General features: G+C 41.0%; 1 protein-coding gene across 16 annotated transcripts in view; it reads right to left on the bottom strand.

Annotated features, from left to right (window-relative positions):
- The window catches only part of PTPRK (protein tyrosine phosphatase receptor type K), a 674,681-nt gene that overhangs the window by 507,406 nt on the left and 144,320 nt on the right, over positions 1-22,955 (bottom strand). The gene's annotated exons all lie outside the window — the stretch shown is intronic.

Raw genomic sequence — 22,955 nt, forward strand, 5'->3', positions numbered from 1 at the left:
GGGAAATGTTATCTTTTTTGAGGACATACAGATACTATACAAAAGGATGCAGAGTTTGCGAAAAACAGTTTACGCATTGCAAAGAAAGGACAAAAGCAACTTCTAGGAGATTTTATAGCTACATGGAGAGCAAGGATCTGATAACAGTGCCAGCATCTGACAACGCAAGATGCTAACCCCCCTGGAACAGAATGCCCTTCATTAAAATTTACACTGCACACACTACAGCACTTTCAGAAGAAATTAAACTGAGAAAACAAAGGATGTGAACTCTTTCTAAATAACCTAAAGTACAACTCCAGCCAGCTAAATGCGGAGTTATCAAATTTTTTTTTTTTTCTTTTTCAGCCAATCTTTTGAGTTACACGCCTCTCCAACATTGTACAACTCTGCAGATAACACTGCAAAACACTGATAACACATAACTTTTACCTACTTTTTCTTCTGTAGTTGTATTAATAATTTTGTAAATATTGTAATCCAAGTTCAAACAAACATTTCTTTTTTACTTTTTAATGCATTTACCTGCCTAGAATTAAAAAAAAGGGGACTTTTTTTTTTTTTTTTTAAACCTTAAAGTGTCACTAAACCCACATCATAAAAAACTGTCAATAAATTATATATTGCATACTGTTCCTACTCAGTCACTATGTGATTAATTTTCTGTATTCTGCAAAAAAACCTGGTTGATCCTGCTGCTCTATCTCCACCTTCTGGTCAAGTCCCCAATTTAGCTAGGGATTTTGCAGCTGTGGTGGCAACTCTGCACATGCTCAGTTTTCAGTGAGTTTCTATGCTTTATTTCCTTCACACCACATCTGAGCAGCCCACGTGACTATAGAGTCACACATCTGGGTGTATACACAGTGGTAAATGACAGCCCCCTCCCTCCTCCTCCATGCCCACTAACAAGCTAAACAAAATGGGGGTGGGCTTTAAAATGTAGATTGATGGAGGAGTCACCTCCCTCTTATTCTAAGACACAGGCTAGAGGGGTGTGACACAGCCCACCCCATTTATTGTCTAAAAATAATAAAGATTTGACTTAAAAAATATACAGTATATGAATGACAATTTAAAACAGTTTGACAATATTTATATTTACTCTGTAATCCAAAGGTTGTTTTTTTTTCTATTTCAAATATGTGACCGGCAGCGAAGGACTAGAAGCTCCTCCTACTTGTTTCCCTGCAGATAGGCTGGGAAATGTCAGTCATGTGACCGCTGTATATGGATTAGGAAAAAGGTACTTTTTGAAATGTAAATTAAACAGTGTGTGTTTAGTATCACTTTAACCGCTTCAATACAGGGCATTTTCACCCCCTCCCTTCCCAGACCAATTTTTTGTTTTCAGCGCTGTCGCACTTTAAACGACAACTGCGCGGTCGTGAGACGTTGTACCCAAACAAAATTGAAGTCCTTTTTTCCCACAAATGGAGCTTTCTTTTGGTGGTATTTGATCACCTCTGCGGTTTTTATTTTTTGCGCTATAAACAAAAGAAGAGCGACAATTTTGAAAAAAAAAAAAAAAAAAAAAACACAAAATTTTTACTTTTTCCTATAATAAATATCCCAATTTAAAAAAAAAAAAAAAAAAAAAAATTTTTTCCTCAGTTTAGGCCGATACGTATTCTTCTACATATTTTTGGTAAAAAAAAAAAAAAAAAGTCGCAATAAGCGTATATTGATTGGTTTGCGCAAAAGTTATAGCGTCTACAAAATACGGGATAGATTTATGGCATTTTTAAAAAAAATTTATTTTTTTTTTTTTTTTACTAGTAATAGCGGCGATCTGCGATTTTTTTCGTGACTGCGAAATTATGGCGGACACATCGGACACTTTTGACACATTTTTGGGACCATTCACATTTATACAGCGATCAATGCTATAAAATTGCATTGATTACTGTATAAATGTGACAGGCAGGGAAGGGGTTAACCACTAGGGGGACACGAGGGGTTAAATGTGTTTCCTAGGGGAGTGATTCTAACTGTAGAGGGTGGGGACTCACAAGGGGAGGAGACTACTGGAAACACATATCAGTCTCCTCTCACCTGACAGGACGTGGATCTGTGTGTTTACACACACAGATCCACGGTCATGTTCGGTTAACGGGCAATCGCCGGCCACACGCACCGGGTCCCGAGCAATGCCGCGGGTGCGCTCCCCCTAGACGGCCAGGAAGCCTAGGACGTCATATGACGGCCACCCAGGATGGGAGATCCCATCTCAGGCCATCATTTGACTATACGCGGGTAGTGAAGTGGTTAAAGGAGAAGTCCAGCCTGAGCTTTTTAGGCTGGGCGTCTCCTAAGGGTCACAGGAGTGCAATTCATTTTGCAGGCCTGTCACTCGTTCTCAGAGGAGAGTGGTCTAAAGTCCGCTTATGTCACTGCAATCAGCGCGTGACCCCGACTTAGGAAGTTTGGATCCGCCAGCTGCCTGGACTGATGGCAGTCTCAGCCTCTCAGCAAGCCGCTGGGATGCAAACCAGGCTTAGCACTATATGACCATATAGTGTGATCAAATCCCCATATTTTTGAATATGTTCAGGTGTTTTTAAATGTCATTTTTGTATGTGTGCTCTGTAATCGATTTTGTGCTGTTTGTTGGTCTTATAGTAGCACCATCTTGAATGTAAACACATTTTTAGGGTGTGCGCCCCCCCAAGTCTGTAAGTATGTTGTTTGTATACTGTATGGACTCTAACCAGATTCCTTGGGCCGGAGCACCCCATTCCCCCTTCATTACCTCTTATTAGTATCCACCAGTTCATAGGAGGAGTCCTTTCATTTCTCTCATAAAGAGGAGTTTGTCCCCCATGGTTGAGTAACAGGATCTTTCATTCCATTACTAGAGTAGGACCCACTGGTAATGGGGTACTTTGTCGCAGTAAGTGGGCTTAGCACTATATGACCATATAGTGTGACCAAATCCCCATATTTTTGAATATGTTCAGGTGTTTTTAACTGGCCTTGCAGGATTTAAATGTCCTTTTTGTATGTGTGAGCTGTAATCTTCTATTTTGTACAGTTTGTTGGTCTTTTAGCAGCACCGTCCTAAATGTAAATGCATTTTTTGGGTGTGCCCCCCCAAGTCTGTTTGTTAGGACACTTATTAAAGCTTTGGAAGAGTGGTGTATATTAACCACACTGACTCCTAATTTACAACAAAGCACATGTAGCATACCATAGTTATCAAATGGCCTTACCATCCCCCTTTAACAAGCAGTTGTTAGCATTAACACAGAGGTTACATTACTAATTCCCAATTCCTTTCGGGGAGCTAGGTTCTGGTTTGATGGAGCTCAGATGTTTACAGGCACTCCATATATGCAGAGATTTTTGTGTTAAGTCACTTACAACATTTTTTTTTTCTTTTTTTCCCTAAAACAACCTTTGACTGATCATTCTATCTCTGGGTGTAATTGCTTGTAAGAATAATATCCACATATCCCGAAGTGTAATTGTTCTGCGCAAAAATAGCACATGAAAAATACTTATTTTTTAATAACACTATTAGTGGGAGAAAAATGAGAGCACAAAGCACAAAAGAGAAAGTCTTATTTCCCCTTCTGTGGTCCCACGATACAGAGCTCCCAAGGCTTTTTTTTCTCCTAGACAAAAGTGTTTGTTGCTCCGGTGAATCCATCAGATGGAGCCAATGCCAGATAACCTGTGTCTTTATTTGAAAACCGGGGAAGAAAAATGCCTTTGTCAAAGCTCCTGAATGCAATTTTTGTCATTCGCTTTTGAATAGGTGTTCTAGGACAAGGTAATAGCACTGGGAAGCAAAAAATAAAAAAAACTGTGGTCAATTGAAACATTATCACCAGTAACCCAAGACACACACGACCCTTTCACTGCAGGAACACGTATTACCTTACACAGGGAACTACAGTGTATTTTCACAAAATACACATTTTAGATGACTGTAGCCTCTTTTGTGAATACTGTATATACATTACACATCTTCAATTTCTAAGCTGCTGTTCCACATTTTGATTAATGTATTTCATAAGCTGATTTGTTACTGATCATCTGTGCATTTAGAAATCTGACTCTAACCAGACCCATCAAGAAAACTTACACTTCACACAAATCAACAGAAGAAGTCTTGTTTTGCCAAATCATGTTCTAAAATTTTTTTTAACGCCTAAAGCAGCCTTTTTCAACCAGGGTGCCAAGGCACACTGGGGGGCCTTCAGGTTTCCTCAGGGATGCCTTGGCAAAATACCTAAAAAGTGCCCAAAAACTGTATAAAAGCCACTGGGTGGATCAAGCCTGTCTTTTAGTAACACAAAGCCACAGGTTTTCATTTTGCATCATTACTATGACATCATCAGTTGATAAGGAGGAAATAGGGTGCCTGCACAGCATCCTTGTTTGCACCTCTCTGTCAGCACTAGGGTCACATTAACTAAGTGAGAGAAACTGAGGGAGAAGAGAAACATTGGAATACTAGTCAGTACCAGTGTGTAAAGGTGTATGCTTTGGAAGAATAAATTACCTCTAATGTTGAGTGTTCGATGTGTGGATGTTGCTGAATTATGTAAACTTAGTTTTTTACATTTAAGAATGGGGTGCCTCGAAATTGCGAATAATTTTAAAGGGTGCCTTGGCTGACAAAAGGTTGAGAAACCCTGGTCTAAAGTACCTTTTACTTGCTAGGACTAAAGGCCCATTCACATCTTCACATTGCAATAACGTGATAAAAATTAGAAGTTTTACTGTATTATATTGCAGCACAGGTTACCGCTTTAACATCCAGACTAGCTCAAATGGTAATTGGCTACCAAATAATAATGCAGAGAAATCTATTGCATTCAATCAAGAATGAAATATAGGGATAGAATATAGACAGATATTGTTTTAAAATATATAGCACACATTTAAATTTGATCACTTTCACATAAAATACAGGGAAAAAAATTAGTTTAGATCAGCTAATTTTGTATTAGCCTATAGTTTTTCAATCACGGCTTTCCCAACCCATAGACCTGTGCAGAACAGAAATACATTGTAGCATACTTGTAATTTACTAACAAGGAAGTAGAGTCAGAAAATGTAATGGGCACATATGGCTGCTCCTGTGCATGTAAATATTTTTAGACTAAACATAATTTTTCATTAAATATTGACACTTATTTATAGGCTGCAAATGAAAGCACATTCGTTAGATATACATACACACAGCATTTATCAGATCAACGTCTCAGGCTAGGTTCACACACTTGCGATGCGGGAACCAGCGCCATTACAGTACTGGTTCCCGCATCGCATGTCTCTGGCAGGCAGTTCCCACTGCATTATGGTAACCGCTGAAGGTGTCAATACAAAGTTAATGACACCCCCAGATCAGTTCGTTGATCGCAGTGCAAACTGTCAATTGGTACAGGAATTGGATCACATGGGTGTGAACACTCATGTAATTCAATTCCAGTGCGCACCGAAAAAAGGCTCCTGCACCATTTTTGTCCAAATCTGATGCAAATTTAGCGATACAACTTGTATGGCTGAATTTGCATCACACAGATATTGCATGTGATCTGCATAGCGCAATAGTGTGAAGCCAGCCTCAATATTAAAGTGCAACTCTATGAATCTGTGTTATAACTTGAGGGGGCAAGTGTAAGGTGTGAATCATACTCACATGCTTGGTTACATTCAAAAGGTTGGGCATATTTAAAATGAATGCGATTCCAAAGGTTTGTGTTTTTTTTTTTTTTAAATAGAAAACATGTTATGCTCTGTGCAATTGTTTTGCACTGAGCAGCCTCTTCTTTTTGGGTCCCCGGCCAGCATTCCTGGCACCTCCCCCCTGCCAAGTGCGCCAACAGCATGCCTCTTGCTATTGGGACACTCAAACAGGCTCAATCCCGAGCCATGCTGCATGTTGGAATGAACAATGTGGGGAGCTCAGGATCACCCACCACTTTCTCCTCACTAGCTGTGATTGACAATGTGAGCCAATGAGGAAAGGGAGACCTGGGGGGAGCTGCTGCTCTCATGCACATCGCTGGATCGAGATGGGGCTCAGGTAAGCAGAGGGGGTAGCTCAACCTAGAAAAATAACCAAAAATAAACTGCACAGTACTGCATACCAGTTACATCTGTTTTATTTTTTATTATTTAGAAGAGCTACAACATTGATTTTCATGCTTTAAAGCAGCATTAAACCCATTGATTTAACAGTTTCAAAAATTAAATTACATTCCTGGCACAAAGGAACAGGGCTGTCTTAACGCATTAGAGTGCCCGGGGACTCCAGGTGCATGGGGGCCCCAAGATAATCCTGCATTACATTGTACTTGCCAACTATACCAGATTTGCCGGGACAGTCACACTTTTTGCTAAGGATGGCCGTCTCCCGGAAACTGTACTGCGCCTTCCTGATTTCCCCCCCCCCACCCCCCCTATACTGTGCCTGTGTCTCCCTAACAGTACTGTACACTTTGTGTTGATTAGCCTTTGCATGCTTTCTTATTGTTTAAAATAGATTTCAATTAGGCCCCTTTCACACTGGGGCGGTGGGGGCGTCGGCGGTACAACAGCGCTATTTTTAGCGCTGATGTACCGTCGTTCTTGCAGCGGTATTCGGCCGCTAGCGGTGCGGTTTTAACCCCCGCTGGCGGCCGAAAAAGGGTTAAAATCCCTCGTACAGCGCGGCTATAGCCGCAGTATTGCCGCGGTATAGCTGAGCTGTCCCATTGATTTCAATGGGCAGGAGCGGTGAAGGAGCGGTGAATACACCGCTCCTTCACCGCTCCAAAAAAGCGGTTTGCAGGACTTTTTTTACCGTCCTGCCTGCGCACCGCTTCAGTGTGAAAGCCCTCGGGCTTTCACACTGAACAAACAGCGGAGGCTGTTTAGGGGCGGTTTGCAGGCGGTATTTTTAGCGCAATACCGCCTGCAAACCGCCCCAGTGTGAAAGGGGTAAAGTACTATATGTTTAATTCTATCAACTATTTATCCCCTTCCCGCCGACCGTACGCAGATATGCGTACTCGGCTTTCCGAGGTTATACCGGGATGATGCCCGCAGCTGCAGGCATCATCCCAGTACCGTTGTTTACAGCAGGCGATCGGCTACCCGAGTATAACAACCGATGCGGCTAAAAGCCGCTCGGTTGTTATACCGGAGGAGCGGGAGGGGACATCCCCCCCTCCCGCCACCTCCCGCCGCTGTTACCGGGCCTCCCGTGCGATTGGGAGGCCCGGTGTCTAATCGTGTGCCTTCGGCGGCTGGGGGCGGGCTGGAACGAAGCTGTGGGCGGCTTCGTTCCAGCCTTCTCATTGTAAATGCGGAAGCGACGTCATAACGTCACTTCCCGTTTACTCGGCTGCCAATGGCGCCGAATTTAAAAAAGTACACAGTATTCAGAATCGCTGTTTTCGGCGATCTGAATACTTTGAAGTGCAGAGGAGGGATGGGGGGTCTTTTAGACCCCCGATCCCTCCATAAAGAGTACCTGTCACCACCTATTACTGTCACAAGGGATGTTTACATTCCTTGTGACAGCAATAAAAGTTAAAAAAAAAAAAATTTTTTAAAAACACAATTTATAAAGTAAACAAAAAATAAATAAATAAAAAAAAATTTTTTTTAAAGTGCCCCTGTCCCCGCGAGCTCGCGCAGCGAAGAAAACGCATACGGAAGTCGCGCCCGCATATGTAAACGGTGTTCAAATCACACATGTGAGGTATTGCCGCGATCGTCAGAGCGAGAGCAATAATTCTAGCCCTAGACCTCCTCTGTAACTCAAACCTGGTAACCGTAAAAAAAATTTTAAAGCGTTGCCTATGGAAATTCATAGGTACCGTAGTTTGTCGCCATTCCACGAGTGCGTGCAATTATAAAGGGTGAAATGTTTGGTATCTATTTACTCGGCGTAACATCATCTTTCACATTATACAAAAAAATTGGGGTAACTTTACTGTTTGGATTTTTTAAACTTCATGAAAGTGTCCCTTTTCCAAAAATTTGCGTTTAAAACACCGCTGCACAAATACCGTGTGATAAAAAATATTGCAACAATCGCCATTTTATTCTCTAGATTCTCTTCTAAAAAAATATATATAATGTTTGGGAACTCTAAGTAATTTTCTAGCAAAAAATACGGATTTTAACTTATAAACACCAAATTTCAAAAATAGGCTTAGTCATGAAAGGGTTATACTTTAATTCTTGAGAGTAGGTGCGTAAATCGGGCTGGTAGGGGCCCCAGTACATTACTTTGCCCAGGGGTCCATGATGCTACTAAGATGGCCCTGGCCAGGAATGTAACATTTTGGTTGTGTCCTCAAACTGTCAAACCTTCAAATGGCTGATGTCATAACTGATCACTTGTGCAGCTGGAGATCAAACAGAGGCTAAGCCGGCTGTCTCCTTGACTGAAAACAGTAGGAGGGTTTAGTTCCACCATAAAGTATCACTATTCAGCGTAAAGCTGAACCCATTGATTTAACTTTCTTGCAACCATTATATTCAAGGCATGGCATGAATTATAACGGTCACAGTTGCTTGTGCTCTTGCTATAATGAAATTGTAAAGCCATCAAATGGCTGGTGTCCTAACTGATCACACGTGCAGCACCATGGCATCTGCAAATCAAACAGGGGCTAAGATGACAGCTTCCTTTGCTGTAAAAGATAGAAAGGTTTAGTTCCACTTTAAAAGTGCCACTAGATGCACAATTTAATGGTCTCTCAAAACAATTACATTCAAGGCATGCCGTGAATGATACGGGTTACAGTTACTACTATCAAGCCATCAAATGGCTGGTTTCATAATCAAACATAGGCAAAGATTAGTGGTGTGAATTGTCAGCCAACTTCACATAAAAAAAAGAAAGTCCATCTACAACTGTATTTTGTTTTACCTTGATTGGGACTGTGGGAGAGTTACTGGCTCAACTAAAAAATACCTACTTAAACCTTTATAAACATCATCTATATTGTTCCCAAAATATGTGAAACCTAATCTGTACGTTGTACATCTGACAGTAAACTGGCTCCACATCGCATGTGTCTTTTCTTTATGCACTCAGAACAGCAGACTGCTAAAAAAAAAAAAAAAAAATACAGCAAAAGGAGACAAACCAAAACCCTTTAAATGACAGCTTGTTATACGACGACAGCATCTGCTCTTCGTTATGTGACGCGCTCCCAAGTCGTACCAAGTAATGCCTAGCACCAGAAGTACAAGGGAGTCGAAATCTCAGGTCTTACAGAGTACTCTAAAACACAATGCTTGGTCAGGAAAAGGTAACACTTAAAGATAAAGTACAGGGGTCTTTTCAGTGAGCACATATCTGGAGTTAGTATTGCATTATTTACTGTGAAATAATTTTACATTTGACTTTCACATTTTACAGACTTCATTTTTTTAGATCTGTATTTCTGCAAAAGAGAGAGCACTGTAATCACTCTGCTTCTTTACTTTGCGAGTACTACTGACATAAAATTAGTAGTCGAATCCCAACCACACCACTACCTGCCTGGAGTTTGTATGTTCTCCCTGTGCCAGCGTGGGTTTCCTCTCACACTCCAAAGACATGCTGGTAGGTTAATTGACTCCTATCTAAATTGGCCCCAGTATGTTTATGTATGAAATTTAGTTAGGGACCTTAGATTGTAAGCTCCTAGGAGGGCAGGGACTTATGTGAATGTACAATATATATGTGCAAAGTGCTGGGAAAATTGATGGCACTAGCGGAGATGAAGGAGCTGATCTACATCACTTTAGACAGGATCTCAAAATTCACCACCACCTGGGAACCATGGACGGCCTTTAAAAGCTCTCAACTATTCAAGGTGCTTACACATAGCGCAACGTGACTTACCAAAGGACTATTTAATCATTGACTCGAAAGGTCACCCCCACGTTATACTGATGGTGTGACATTTCCTACTGATGTGACTATTAGACAATGGAGAGGGCAGTTGGTGAGGTCCTCACCCACTCTCCCTTACCTGCTCCTGTCCTTCTCAACCCACCCCATCCACCCAACCATTCTTCCACCCACCTCCCTCTTTCTTATATCTCTCCCCCTCGCCCTCTTTTCCCCATGCCCACTCAAACTGACTAGCCAAGGCCCATGAGGAATGTACCGTATTTTTCGCTCCATAAGATGCACTTTTTTCCCCCGAAATAAGGGGGGGGAAATGTCTCTGCTCATATGGAGCGAATACTGACCAGCAGAGCCGCTGATAGGGCATCGTTCTGCCCCCCGAAACGATCCCCCTATGCATCTCTGCCCCAGTTAAATCCTGTTTCTCCTCTGCCTTCAGCTGCTATAGGGAGAGAAACAAACAGGCATTGTTCTTTAATTAACCCCCACAGGATCGACATTCACATGTAAATTGTACGGGCATTGTTATGTTAATGAGGTCAGCAGCTGCGATTCATATGCAAATCACACCCCATCCTCTGCATGACGCCCACCAAAAGGATGTAAACAGCGTACAGGTGAGCATAGGGGCATGTAGAGGTAATCAAAAAGGGAGGCTTGAGGTGAGCAGAAGAGGGGTTCAGAGTTTAATGGGAAGGAAGGGTTGGAATGCAGAGGTTAGCAGAGTAGGGGTTTGGGGGACAGAGGTTAGCAGATGAGTTAGAGGGGCAGAGTTGTACTGAGAGGGAGATAAGAATGTAGAGATTAATAGAGAGATGGGGGGGGGGTTACTGTAAATACACCTGTTATATGGCTAGTCAGTGTAAATGTCTCAATTACATTGGTGGTTGATGTAAATACTCCTGTTGTGTTGGGGTCAGTGTAAATGTCCCAGTTACATTGGGGATCAGTGTAGGGTGCCCCCTTACATTGGTTGTCAGCGTAGAAATAATATTCTGTTATATTGTATTAAATATTTTAGTACACCATTTGGTTCAGAATTTTTTTTCATATTTTCCTCCTCTAAAACCTAGGTGAATCTTATGGTCAGGTGCGTCTTATGGAGCGAAACATACGATATATGACCTCCCCCACCACACAGAGGAATGTATTATTAACGTTTAGAAATGGTTCATTTGATATTTTTTCCTTTGTCTTGCTCACCTTCTGGGCTTTCCCGGTCTGAGCTCCTCCGTTATTACATGTGCTTGTGACTTTGTAAAAAATTGACAGCACTATATAAATACCTGTAATAAATAATACTATCCTCCTCCAATATATTTGCCTATATATGTTGCAAGTACAAAAAAAATCCCTGATGATCTGCCAGAAATCTAGCGAACTACAGGTAGTGTTAGGTGCAGCACAGGCAGGGTTGTCAGCTTGGACAGGAAGTTAGGAGCACGCTGGATTTCTGGCAGATTGAGGGCTCGCTCACACAGGCAGTGGGGGAAGCAGGCAGTTTATCTGCAGTTTTACTGTCCCTGAACACCCACCTGAACAAGGAGATGCAGCTGCTCAGGGCTATACACATGTAAGCAGAAATTAAACAGCCTGTTGAATTGGGATGCAAATTGAAGTGAACTTTACTGTGTGCAATGCATGTAGTGAGTTGGTATTTTCAGGGTTAAAAGAGGTGCAGAGGAGGCGACATACTGCGCCCTCCCTGCCTGTCAAACGCAATCCACTGCAGATCACTTTTTAAAGGAGATGCAATGAAAAAAAGCATATCTGAAGGAGCCCTCATTGGCATTTTCTTGTATTTGAAATCATTTTTATAAAAAGGGTCAAAACCTTAAGCAATATGTACATGTTACAGATATGTACTGAAAATTGTATTTTTATACTTGAGACAAACTCTAGGTTAGTCCGCAGATCTCCATAACCTAGCGATGCACGGCGGAGGAGGAAAATATGCACATATGGCTTTCTTTATAGGTCAATGCACCCTGGCTTGAAAAAAAAAAAAACTGGCAGCGGGTGTCTGTCAAAACCAGGGACCTGCTGCCCACTCCCCCCAAAAGGTACCAAATGTGGCAGCGGAGGGAGAGGAGGGAAACAAGCAGCGTTTCCCCTTTTGGCTGGAGCTCCGCTATAAGGTGTGTGAAAAGTTTATTTGAAAAGTAAACAAAAAACAGGAAAACTTCAATTCATGAATTAAAAAAAAAAAAAAAAAAAAAAGGAAGGATCAAAAGCCATTCCTCTTTCTAGGCACGGTTCACACTGCAGCACTGTGGGTTCCCGCATCACATGTCTGCCTTATGTGAACTGCTGGGAGTGTCAATTAAAAGTTAATGACACCCCCCAAATCAGTTTGCATATAGCAGTGCAATCTGCAAATTCTGACAGGAATCGGATAGCATAGGTGTGAATACCCATGCGATCCAATTCTGCTGCGGCACAAAAAAAAAAAAAAAAAAAAAAAAAAAAAAAGGTCCTGTGCGAGTTTGGTCTGAATACGATGCGAATGCAGCCATACTATATGTATGGCTGAATTTGCTTCACATGAACATTGCATGTGATTTGCACCACAGTGCGGTGCGTATCATATGCGATATCGCACCACGCAGCAGTCTTGAACCGTCATACAGACGTATGCTTTTTTTTCACTTACAGATTAATCAAATGTATTCAGGAGGAAAAAAATGTGTAAATATGTAACAATTTTACTTGATCTCATTGCTAAATGATGTTATAAAATGCCCAGAAGCTTTCATAAATGTGCATTTGTTGCCCCTCTCCACTTCCACAAAAGCTTTACATTGATCCCAGCAATATAATCAGTCAGCTTAGATAAACTATTATCCAAACATACCTTGTTCTGACAGCTCAGAGCTCAGAAAAAAGCCCAAGATATTATATCAGTAACATGCTCCCTTCTCTGGACAAAATGGCCTTAAGCAAGAATGACTGGAGGCAAACTTCAGTATAATCTCCAATGCAAGCACAGCCCATGAAACATCTGCTCACTAAATGGAACAGTGTCAAATGGCACACGGAGGATTAATTGTTCAAAAGGTTTCACAAAACAACCCATGTCAACTTTGAACCACGAGAATTTGCAATCCCTGGGCCAAATATACAGATCTAAACACTGCTATGCAAGCAGAGGTTTAGTGTGTGTATAATACAATTATTTTAACCTGAACAGATTAAAAAAAAAAACATCCATGTGGGCTAGAGTGGAACAAAAATCTACTTAAAGAGGAACTCACTAGAAGTTTAAAAAGCTTGTTAAAACCACCAGAGGTCTCAATGCACATCGCATTTGGTCCCAATCAAATCCGTGCAGTGGTTTTCAAGTGAAAATACATTTTTATCGCTGTCAGTGCTGGCTGTAGCTCCACCACAGGCTGAAGCCCAAATTATGAGTGTTCCTCTGGAGTAGGTGCAGTTAGTACTGAAGCCAGCTCTTTTTTGCAGTCCTCTCCTGCTTCCTTTGGGTGTGACAAAGTGCACATATGAGATCCTGCACAACTCCTACTAACTTCTGCACTGAACTCTGCCAAGACCAAACTCTGCAGCTCTTCCTGCTTTTACAACCCTGTGCCTCATCTGCTACACGTCGGCCATTTCATATTGAACCGGCTGATGTCGCCCAACATTTGGCCCGTGTGTACTAGGATTAAGAATAGATCCATCTGCATTCATCCAGTGTTGTCAGATAGCAGTAGGCAGGGGAGGGGTGAGCTATCTGACCTCTCTGCTCTGTTCGGCTTTCAATAGGACAAACTGCAACGTACACTGGGTCCACTGGACTCCCATGAGACAGCTTCTTTAACCTCCCTGGCGGTATTCCCGAGTCTGGCTCGGGTTGGATTTTTTATACCAAAAGCGGTATCCCCGAGCCAGACTCGGGCTTGCATCGCAGGATCCAGGAAGAGCATACTTACCTTGTCCCCTGGATCCTGCGATGTCTCCCCGCTGTGATCGGCGAGCCGCTGTGTCTCGCTCGATTCACAGTGCCGAGCTCCGTTCCCTGCGAGCGTTGCGACGCACGGGGACGGAGTTCGGCGGTAAATTCAAAAGTGAAACACACAGTATAGATACAGCATACTGTAATCTTACAGATTACAGTACTGTATCAAATAATTACACATCCCCTTTGTCCCTAGTGGTCTGTCCAGTGTCCTGCATGCAGTTTTATATATATAAAACTGTTCTTTCTGCCAGGAAACTGGAGATTGTCCATAGCAACCAAAACTGTCTCTTTACATCAAAAGTGGTTTTAGAGCAGCTAGAAAAAAGCGATAATAAATTAGAATCACTTGCAGAATTGAGCGATAGTGATTTGTGGGGAGATCCGTCATCAAACACTAAAAGTAACGAAAGCTAAAATTCTGCAACTGAGCAAATTTCAGTGTTTTTGATTTGATTACATTATTATATAATTTTTATTATTATTATATTATTATTTGTTATAATTATTTATAGTTATTTATTATATTATAATTTTTTATTTCGTTTTTCAAACTTTATCATACCCGGGATGTCTACTAGACTCTTGTTTGGACAGATTTAAGTGAACTATTCCTAAGAATTACAGGCCTACAATATAAAACGCCAAATTTCTGTGCAAAATAATTGTACCGCTTTCAGCACCTAAAATCAGAAATAATCATACCGCCAGGGAGGTTAAGCACTCATGAATCAGTTATTATTACTGTATATATTTTTAATTATTTATAATTCATTAAATGCAGAGGAAAACCTGACTGTATGGAGCAGATATTTGACACCCCCAGCCAACAAGCTCTTCTCTCGGACAAGGAAAAATTACATATACAAAATACCCCAATTTTCTTTTAGAGACACAAAATAAGGAGTGGCAGGTCCTGCATTACGATTATTACAAAGCATGACTCAATGCAGGATTTAAGCTTACACCTTTTATTTTCAAGAGAAGGTTTACAATTGCAGTATAATTATGGCCATGATCAGAGAACATTTAAATGTCATTCAGAAACAGACACATGAAAGATAGGATTTCCCCAATTTTGGAATTATACTTGGTACACCCATCTTATTCACACAAAATTTCTCACATTGTTTAATTCAACCTCTGGCTCATATATATAAATTTTATATATATATATATATATATATATATATATATATATATATATATATATATATATATATATATATATATATATATATATATATACACACACACACATATAATATATATATATATATATATATATATATATATATATATATATATACACACACACACAAATTTGGCCATGGACATTAGATGGGGGTCAGATGTACAGGTATAATCCACTCACTAAGGTTTCTTACTGAAGAAGTTATTTTTTCCCTGAAATCTCCAGCACCAGTTCATTTTGGAGAAAAAATAATAACACCTGAGGACTAGGAACCAAAAATAATTTCCCAAAGTAGAGCCAAAGTATAGATGTTTGGGCTCCTTCACATGTGTGTTGATTAGGAAAAAGTAAGTAATACTCATTAACGTGCCTATAACCTAAGCATTGAAAAAGCTTCAAGAATGTCTAATAAACGTCCCTGAAAGTGTTGCTTTTCTAGGGGGAAGTGCTTAAAGGGAACATGATGTAGAATAAATGATCTACTTTGAGGCATGGATAGGTTGTGGTGTGATAGACATTTTTGTGAACTCTCTACAAGATGGATTCATATACTTTGAGCTCTTTGACACGTGGTTCGGTCCAGCTCAGCTTTGCTGAAATAAAACGCTTTGCCACCAACAATGCTCAATGCCATTGCTCCTGCCTGGCACAGTCAGTATTGCTGGATGTCTTGATGCTTCTGCCTGCACACAGAAGCAAATGGTGTTACCATATAGCTGTGCTGTACATACATGAAATGGCCAGAGTTGCTCTGCCCCAGTTCTCTATTATTTTACAGTGCATTCTGGGATACAGAAACCTCTTTGGCTTTGCATTTACAATAGCTTGAATTTAATGTATACCCATCAAAAGCTGTTCCAACCCCACCCCTCAACCTCATTCGACAAGACAATCAGAGATTTCCCACATTAGTGGAAAAAGTATGGTTAACATTTAGACAGAGGAAAATAGAACAATGATGTGAATTTTACCCATAACAACTTAAAGTGATACTAAAGTGTGGGTTTTTTTTTCTATAAAAATAACAAACAAGTCATACTTACCTGCTTTGTGCAGTGGTTTTGCACACAGCAGTACCGATCCTCCTCTTTTCGGGTCCCTCTTCAGCACTCCTGGCCCCTGCCTCCTGCTGAGTGCACCCACAGCAAGCAGCTTGTTATGGGGGCACCCGAGCCAAGCCACTGCTCTGTGTCCAGTCAAACAGAGCCACAGCCCGGCCCCGCCCCCTTTCTCTCCTCATTGGCTCACTGGCTTTGACAGCAGTGGGAGCCAATGGCGCCATTGCTGTGTCTCAGCCAGTCAGGAGGGAGAGTCCCGGGCAGCCAAGCCTCTTGTGTATCATCGCTGGATCGAGATGGGCTCAGGTAAATATTAGGGGGGCTGCTGCACACAGCTTTTTTATCCAAATGCAAAGAATGTATTAGGATAAAGGGGGAAAAAAAAAAAACACAAACACACACTTCTACTATTAGAACTACTTTAATAAAAATAATGTTCTTTAGCAAGGAACATACATGCCACATTAACCACTTAAGGACTAGCCTCATTTTGGAAGTTAGGTGTTTACATGTTTAAAACAGGGTTTTTTGCTAGAAAATTACTTAGAACCCCCCAAACATTATATATTGTTTTTTTTCTAACACCCTAGAGAATAAAATGGAGGTCATTGCAATACTTTTTTTCACACCGTATTTGCAACAGTAAAGTTAGCCCAATTTTTTTTATATTGTGAAAGATAATGTTACGCCGAGTAAATTGATATTCAACATGTCACGCTTCAAAATTGCGCCCACTCATGGAATGGCGTCAAACTTTTACCCTCAAAAATCTCCATAGGCGACATTTAAAAAATTCTACAGGTTGCATGTTTTGCGTTACAGAGGAGGTCTAGGGCTAGAATTATTGCTCTCGCGCTAACGATTGCGGTGAACATGTGTGGTTTGGCCACCGTTTTGATATGCGGGCGCTACTCATGTATGCGTTCGCTTCTGCACGCGAGCTTGTCGGGACGGGGGGGTTTAAAAGAAAAAAAAAATTTTTTATTATTTTACATGATTTTATTTATTTTTATACTGTTTAAAAAAAAATTGTGTCACTTTTATTCCTATTACAAGGAATGTAAACATCCCTGGTAATAGAAAAAAGCATGACAGGACCTCTTAAATATGAGATCTGGGGTCAAAGTCCTCAGATCTCATATTTACACTAAAATGCAATTAAAAAAAAAAAAAAAAAAAAGTCATTGAAAAAAAATGTGCCTTTAAGAGGTATGGGCGGAAGTGACTTTTTGACGTCGCTTCCGCCCTGCAGTGTCATGGAGACGAGTGGGCACCGTCATAGCCTCACTCGTCTCCAAGCACAGCAAGGAGACAGATGCGATCGCCTCCACCACTACCGACGGCTCCGGTAAGCGATGGAGGGCACCGGATAGTGGTGGGAGGGGGGGCCCTCTCCCGTCACCGATAAACTTGATCTTGCAGCGAATGCGCCGCAGAGACCACATTTATCTGAAAGCGGACCGCGCACGAAAACGGGGATACTGGGGTTATGGCAACTAGCTGCTGCCATAACAACGATATCCGCCGCCAAACTTTAGATGTACATCGGCGTGCGGCGGTCGGCAAGTGGTTAATAATTACGCTAGTGTGGTCTGTAAAATGCCTCCAGCATTGTTCTGGTTTCTTCTTGCTGGAGGTTGCCATTTTGCTGTGGCCCAGAGCAGCAGTAAATCTTTAGGCCATCAGCAGATCGGCCTCTACAAATTTGGCACAGTGCCTAAAATTAGAGAGCAACTGGGCATGTGCTGAGCAGAGAGACACTGGATTTTAAACAGTATAGGTGTTTATTTTTAATGTTTTACAGCAGCAAAAAGGGACCAGCCTTAAATCATCTAGCAGGACTTAGTTTTCTTACTAAAGTTCCACTTTAAGAATACAAAAGGTAGGATATATAGCAATTTTTTTTAACATATTGACATTCAATTAAAGAAAGCATATTAGTCAATTAGGTGCAGGAAGTATAAAACATTCTTCAGAAGTACTTCTCATAAAAAGATACTGTGTGAGGAATTCATTTTGGCAGTAGAAAATTTTATTTACGGGGAACAGGAAGCTTTCTTGATGCTTAGTCTAACAGTTGCCCTTGAAATACTATTAAATATGTAGATGATCAATTGTTGCAAGCTACCCATTTCAAAATGTCTAAAGTGCAATAATTCAGCCAAAGTCTTTCTGCTGAAAGATTACTCCTTATCAACCAAATGCATATTCTCTCTGGAAATAACAAGTGGTTAATCAGTCTAAACATATTACTGCCTCTTTGACACCCTTACCACAAAATGTCATTAGCACACCTTATGTTTCTTGTTTTTTAATCCCCTGCTAACATTTAATTCTGTTTTTATAGTGCTGCACAAAACGCAATTAAAGGCTCTACTTACTGCAGAGTTAAAGCTAAATTATGCATAATTAAAAAAAAAATAATACTGTAAAAAAGACCCTCCTGACCAAAGCGCTGTAAAGGCCCTCCTTCACAACACACACATGCACTTTGGGGTCAGGTCATAACCGTAAAACAGCAGCAATCATTACGAATTTCTCAAATGCACCTACAGGCAACAATTTTGTACAAAAAAACTATGCGTTTCTTGAGCTGCATTAAATATGTAGCGGTACCCCCATAAGGGCTGCTGATTTGGTTACTAGGATCCGCCAATCACACTGCTGCCAACCCCCCATTCACCATTTTAAAGACAATTTATTGTGGGTTACAACTTGGATGGGAGAAAAGGGAAATGAGATGCCCATGATACAGCACATTCTTGAAATTACTTGTGGCCTTGGCCTTGTATCTTTGTGCAAATCCTATACTGCATAGTTACTGAGTTGCTAGCTTCACTTCCAATGGAACAAGAGGAACCACTCTGAATAATTCCCACTTTTAAACCGGAATGATATTGTCTCTATGAATTAAAGAGTCAGACATACACACAGCTTCTCTCTCCAGCTTTCATGAAACGAACAGTCACCCAGTCTTTGGAAGGTATCACCAATGTGCTAACCAGGCCAGAGACGACACGGCTTCTCCCCCCGATGACCTGACACATGGCAATAAACGGACTACTGATTCCAGCCAGTCCATTACCAACAATGCTGTGTTCCCCGGCCACAGCATTCTACACTGCTCTGACAAGTTTATCTTCTTCTGTTACACTGACCTTCTCTTCCAGAACAGTTCTGTGTCCCCGGTCACAGAATGCTGCTCTACTCTCCTCCGCTTGACTGCTACTTCCTCTGCTTGATCTTCTTTACATCCAGGTCCTGTGTTCCCCGGTCACAGCAGCCTGATGCCTCCTTAGAGATGAAGATCTGTATCTTTAGCTCCTTCCCAGCGGTTTCTCCATCCCTCCTCCGCGTCCACCGCATCCCCCACGTGGGGACGCGCGGAACAGCACCTTGAACATCCATTCTGTCTTTCTGCACAGAACTCTTCCCTGGAAGCATGTGACCCCAGCTTATATGAGAGGCCTGCCCCCTGCCAATGCAAGTTAATGATTGGTCAGGGCTCCTCACATGAGCTGCCTGCCACTCAGATCTTGAATCCAACCCCTCTTCCAGAACTATCCTTCTGAAAGCAGGGAGGCATCTCTGAGTCAGAGTACAGGTGGCCACACCCACCACTACACTGATCACTCCCAGTCCCAAATTACAACAACCAGGCCCAGCTTAAAGCACAGACCTGGCTAAATTGGCCTACACTTGGGTCCTGCTGCTAGAAAAATACTACTCTAGCACCTGCCTTTAGGTAGAGGGTGCTACAAATATATATGACAATACATATTGGTGTTAACGCAGCGATCCTGCCCAACCCAAACGCAAGGATCAAAAATGGAGGGACTGCAAATCTTTTGGCCCAAACAGGAAGGGATATTACAACAAAGTTGATTGTTATATATGTGTCTTCTCAAAGCTTTTTCCAGTTTTTCTGAACATCTGAATTCTTGGTCTGTCAAAAGTCCTCTGAATGTTAAGGTCCAAGCCTAAAAACAGCACATAAAATCAGTAACATCTCTAGAGGTCCACTAGGTATTTGTGTTGGTTTCAATTGCATCCTGCAAATATCTGAGACAGCTTTGTGACAACTGATAAGATATTTTTTAGGCAGAAACAGTTGATACATTGAAAATGTAGTTTTGATTCTTCAAATCTTCACCAGAAAGAGAACAGCATGAAATGGTCTCAATAACTAGGCTATAAATGCACTAAAAACTGCTAGAAAATGTTTTGTGGACACCAAAAGATGACTATGCTGGAAATTACCATTGCCATGTTCCTGACAAAGCCCCTTCTTGCTTAGGCCACAATCACTGCCTGAGCAACCGTGGAGAAATGTTTGAGACACATACATAAATACCTTGAAACTGATGAATCAAACTGCATTTCGAGTAATGACTAGATTGTGTCATGACTATACATGTGACAAAACTCATCTACAGTTACAGGTAAAGACTATGTGCAAATACTTACTGGCCATGTTCAGAGTTTAGTTTTTTTCCTCATGTGCCAAAAAACAAAGTGACTTCAGGTGATTGAACCTTGGACAGCCTTAGGCTTGATTGTGTCTTGCCTTCTTTTAAACATTATGCACTTTAGCCCACATCTATAAATCAATTTAGACTGGCACAGATGTTTGTATGATACATAAACAACTATTCAGCTTAGTTATGAATCTGTAATAAAAAAAGGAAGACCTTCCCTATATGATAGAGTTATATTTATAAAGCAGTGAATGGGACATTCAAACATTCTCTGTGGGTAAATGAATCTGCCATTTAAAACACATGCCAGGAAAATTCACCTGCAGGGAATGGTTTGTAAAAGTCACATTTACTGTTTTATAAATATACTCCACGGTGTTCATTTTCTTCTGTGATTCAGTGGCATATCCAACCATATAATCATTGGCAAACACTACACTTACTTGAGACCACAAAGTCTGAAATGTTTTATCGGAGGTCCATTATGGTTTCTTTTATTATACAAAAGTACGCCAGAGATGTTTAAAAGGCCAAATTCAGCTTTCAGAAAAAATAAATAAATGCACATATTTTTGTAGGAAAAAATTGTGCATTTATTATTTTCTCCCAAGAAGCCTGCAAAGCATTGCATTAGTAATCAGTGGATAATGGGCGTAATGTCAAGCTCAAGCAGACACACCCTCATACCCTCTGTACAGGCTGTTACAAAATTGGAGGACGTGTCAATTGATTATGAGGGCTTTCATCGGCGCCCATGTAGTCCACTGAGAACTACAAGTTTGACACGTTAGAAGATGAGACTTGTAGTTCATTTATTCATAGATCCTTCTGCCCCACATCTGCACCTATTTTAAATGTAAAGGAGGATGATAAGGGTAAGGGGGGATTGGCGGTGGCGTGCTGCATGTTACCCCATAAATAGCGGTACAGTGCTGAAGATTTTTAGCCCCGAATGCTGTTTGTGTCCCTACTATGTAGATATTCTTCATTTGCCCGGTGACCATTATCCCTAACTGAAAGCAAAATCAAAAATTTGCTACCAGAACAGAAATAAAAAAGGGAAAATCTTTCAATGAATACACTTGTTCTGCTAACAACTTTGGAAAGATTTCCACTCACGGTGTTTACACCCAAACATCTAGCTATTTGATAAAACTGCAGTATAGACACTGTTCTAGCTGCCGAAAGTGTTAATTCTGGACATGCCTGTTATAACTAAAAGATAAATTGAGTGGTTAGCAAGGCAGGAATAAGTGGTGGGCCATATGTTACAGACCAACCTGCATAATTAGTTTACTGCAGGGAACAGAAGACGTAAGCAATAAAAATGCCACAGCATATTTTGTTAACCTGTCCACAGGAGGGCTGTGAACATTAAGAATAATTTATTTTGGGTGAAACATAAAAGTTTTGCTCATAATCGAGCAAACAACATATGGTAAACCTGCAAAGTCACACAGTTACTGACAAAAGTAATTACTATATCTTGGTAACGGCTCAAACTTGTACATTCAAAACAATGAGAAAAAAAAAAAAAGTAGAAAATAATTTACAGAAAAAATAGAAAGGCTGGAATAAAAATAAGGTAAATAAAGTATAACTAAGGGCAAACAAACAAAAAAAAGTTTAAATTTGTATATGGTGGTGGTTTGTTTCCCATTAAGGAGAATCTCTGTCTCTCCATTTATCCTGATACAAATGTCATCAGGAATGGATGTGAGGGTAAACCCATAATTCTAAGCCACTGCCAATACAGAAGTCTTTCAATGATTAAGCACAGGAGTGTGAAACGAGTTTGCTGACTTTTTCATGGGTTGCATGTCATGTCTTTGCTTTTAATGGATTCTTAATAAAGACACAGATTTTACATGCTGGAAGTGTCGCCATCTCTCCTTATTTTACATTGTGGATTTGGTTGCGGACCAGGCGGGCACACTCGGCTTTATACAGCGGCACAAGATCTCACGGGCCACCTCATGAGCAATGCGCTCTCTCTGTCTTCTCCCATTCTTTTAATAAGTTTTCTGTGAAAACTGTCTAAAGTCGGGTACACACGTACAAAAAGTTTTTCTGGCTTCTGTTGGAATTTCCATGCTGGAAAACCAGCATTTGTTCAGCGCTTGCAATAGAGAAATATGAGAGAGATCTCAAGATCACACATCATTGTGTTGATGTAGGGATTTGTCAATTTTTTTGTTCAACCCACCGGTTGTATACGTAGCTTAAAGCCTCGTAAACACGATCAGATTTTCCACAGACAAAACCTCGGACTGTTGTCCGAAGGCATGTGCCTGGATTTTGTCTTGCATACAAATGTCAAGGAACTGTTGGCCAACAAACACGAACGTAGTGACGTACTACGTAGTTTTTCAGCTCTTTAGCGCCATCCTTTGGGTTCCTTCTGCTAATTTTG

This window comes from Aquarana catesbeiana, linkage group LG04 (genome assembly GCF_042186555.1).
Source record: "Aquarana catesbeiana isolate 2022-GZ linkage group LG04, ASM4218655v1, whole genome shotgun sequence".
In the NCBI taxonomy this organism is placed as follows: Eukaryota; Metazoa; Chordata; class Amphibia; order Anura; family Ranidae; genus Aquarana; species Aquarana catesbeiana.